At 45.1% G+C, this 3,418-nt stretch overlaps 1 long non-coding RNA gene across 1 annotated transcript; it reads right to left on the bottom strand.

Moving 5' to 3' along the window:
• Nucleotides 1–526: 526 nt before the first annotated feature.
• Nucleotides 527–2,304, bottom strand: LOC128128893 (uncharacterized). The gene is made up of 2 exons (XR_008226921.1): nt 2,239–2,304; nt 527–692 (listed from the first exon to the last, which is right to left on the bottom strand). It is a non-coding gene; the product is annotated as an uncharacterized LOC128128893 (long non-coding RNA).
• Between the last annotated feature and the right edge of the window lie 1,114 nt (nt 2,305–3,418).

Genomic DNA, 3,418 nt, shown 5'->3' with positions numbered 1-3,418 from the left:
ATAATAGTAATAATAATAATAAGTAAGCTTTTTTATCTGATATGAAAATATCATACATAAAAAGTTTTATGAACGAAAGAAATTACATTTTCCATATGAAATTGCATTTGTAGTGTAATTCCAAAAAAGATAAGTTTTGATTTTTTTTTTTTAAATAATAAGAACATGCTAATAAATAAAAGAAAAAACAACAATAAATAAATAAATAAATAAATAACAAAAAATGATATCAAATTAAATATTGATTAGATTAAGGTTATCCGATAAAAATAGTAAAAAGGATAACCCAATAACCTTAAAAACTTATCTAAACCCAATGAAGCCTCATATAACATGAGTTTTTCATTAAATAATCATTTTAAACCCAATGGAGCCTCATATAACATGAGTTTTTCATTAAATAATCATTTATGAGGGGGTGTTTTAACATTTTAACCATGAAAATCAAAGTTTTTGAAACGACCCAAAAATACGACCCAAAAATTTTTGTTTTTAATATATTCCAAACTGTAATCAGAGCATCATATAATAAAACCATGCGTGATGTATTCCAAACCATAATAAAATACTGTGCGGAAAACTGTATCATACTACATCAAATCAAAGCAACTAAATCAATCCCAGGCTAGAGCTAAGGCGGTGGTGTGTGCGATGCCATCATCCCGAGCTCTTCCCTTTGCTTGCGGAAGTACCTGAAACCAAAACTGAAACTGTAAGCACGAAACTTAGTGAGCTCCCCCAAATTACCACATACCATACAATAATATATCAAGCACATACGGGGCCCTGCCCCCTCCATCGGACCGAAGTCCGAAGCTGACTGACTGGGACCTTATCCCCTACATCGGACCAAAGTCCGGAGCTGACATCGGACCGAAGTCCGAAGCTAACTGGGACCTTGTCCCCTACATCGAACCGAAGTCCGAAGCTGACATCGGACCGAAGTCCGAAGCTAACTGGGACCCTGTCCCCTACATCGAACCGAAGTCCGAAGCTGACATCGGACCGAAGTCCGAAGCTAACTGGGACCCTGTCCCCTACATCGAACCGAAGTCCGAAGCTGACATCGGACCGAAGTCCGAAGCTAACTGGGACCCTGTCCCCTACATCGAACCGAAGTCCGAAGCTGACATCGGACCGGAGCCCGAAGCTGACTGATCATAGCATAACATATCACTAACATGAACACACATAATCTTGTCTGAGCCACGAAGGCATCAAACGTGCTAACTACTGCATCGGATAACATCCAGATACTACTGCTAGCTAAACGGGCCGGCATTGTGGCCTTAGACCCGTCCTACTGAAAGGAAACTCACCTCGTGAACTGGCTGCTGAGTGAATAGCTCTGAGGGCTAACTGCTGCTGCTCCGGTATCTCCCCGGCTACAAGTCCATAAACACACTCAATCAAATACTAAACACTGCATTGGGTAAAATGACTCTTTTACCCTTGGTCAAAGTCAACCCTCGGACCAAGTCAACTCTCGGACAAAGTCAACCCACAGTTGACCTGACTCGCCGAGTTGGGCCGCCAACTCGCCGAGTCCCTATTCTCACTCCTCAACCCTACCCGCTGCTACTCGTCGAGCATGGCATCGCCTCGACGAGCACTCATTCGATCCACAAACTCAGACAATCTTCATCCGACTCGCCGAGTCATATGAACAACTCGACGAGTTGTTCTTGATCCTAAGAAGATTGCCTTGGACTCGCCGAGTTGTATGAACAACTCGCCGAGTCCCTCCATCACTGAGTCTACCCTCAACTCGCTGAGTCCACTCTCTAACTCACTGGATTTACTCGACAATGATCAAAATGAAGGACTCGGGAACTCGCGACCCAACTCGCCGAGTCGTTCTTCCCGACTCGCCGAGTTGCCGCCATGCAACTGATTTTTACTCGATTTTGTTTGAATCCAACACATACAATTGATAGATCCGAGTCCAATAAGCTGATTTACCACGTAAAGTTTCCAACTTTACGTGCACAACCTCATGAATAAGGGAAATAAGGCTAAAAGATGCATAAAATGGGTAGATCTATGATTAATATGCAAAGTAACTCCAAAAAGATAGAAGATATGGGCTCTACAACACCCCAACATTCAGATCCAAAGGTATTTCGACTTATTAAGACATTCATGCAAACATAAGGCTTGGAACAAACATCAAATAGCTCTTAGGAGGGCTCTAATGGAAGATTAAAGCATATAACAAGAAGGGAACTCCGAAAATACCTCAATAAACTCAGATTTGCCCTTGGATCTTTGCACTACAACTCGATTCCTTGCTTCTTTCTTCTTCTCCTTCTTCCCACCTTCACAAAATGGCACCAAATCACTTATAAGCTCTCAAGGGAGGATTAGGGTTTTCTCACTGTGCTCTCAGGGTGAGGGAGGCGAGAATGGGGCTATAAGGTGGTTTAAATAGTGGGCAACCCGGGGATTTAGGGTTTCATCCAGACGGATGGACTCGCCGAGTCCAGGATATGGACTCGCCGAGTCCCCGGCTCACGCGTGCTCTCAGCCGCGACCCCACTCGGCGAGTCAGGCTATGAACTCGCCGAGTTCCTCTTGCAAAACTCACAACAATTACCAATAAATTAACATACCGGGAACGGGTCGTTACAATTCTCCCCCACTTGACTCAGACTTCGTCCTCGAAGTCTGCTACGGCTGGATCTGCAAATAACTCTGGGTAGTGCTCTCTCATCTCCTCCTCAGCCTCCCACGTCCACTCAGACCCCTTCCGGTGCTGCCACTGCACCTTTACTAACTGAATTTCCTTGTTCCTCAAGGTCTTGGTCTTCCGGTCCAGAATCGCGACCGGTCTCTCAATATAATTCAGGCTACTATCAACCTGAATATCCTCTAGGGGAACGACTGCTGATTCATCCACCAAACACTTCCTCAACTGAGACACATGAAAAGTGTTGTGGATCTGATTAAGCTCTTCAGGAAGATCTAACCGATAAGCAACCCGACCCACCCGGGCCAAAACCCTGAAAGGACCAATAAATCTGGGGCCCAACTTGCCCCTCTTCCGGAACCTGATGACACCCTTCCAAGGTGAGACTTTCAGAAGGACCATATCTCCCACTTGGAACTCCAAGTCCGAACGCCTCCTATCGGCGTAGCTCTTCTGCCGACTCTGAGCAGTTTGCAGTCTACTACGGACCTGCTGGATCAACTCAGTCGTCTTGAGCACCACCTCTGTGCTCCCAATGACTCGCTGACCGACCTCGCCCCAACAAATCGGGGTCCTACACTTCCTCCCATACAGCATCTCAAAGGGAGGTCGGTCAATGCTCGCATGGTAACTGTTGTTATACGAGAATTCCGCTAACGGAAGATACGTATCCCAACTGCCACCGAAATCTAGGACACATGCCCTGAGCATATCTTCTAGAGTCTGAAT

Source organism: Lactuca sativa, chromosome 1, assembly GCF_002870075.4.
Source record: "Lactuca sativa cultivar Salinas chromosome 1, Lsat_Salinas_v11, whole genome shotgun sequence".
In the NCBI taxonomy this organism is placed as follows: domain Eukaryota; kingdom Viridiplantae; phylum Streptophyta; class Magnoliopsida; order Asterales; family Asteraceae; genus Lactuca; species Lactuca sativa.
This window is presented reverse-complemented; position numbering and strand designations above follow the sequence as displayed.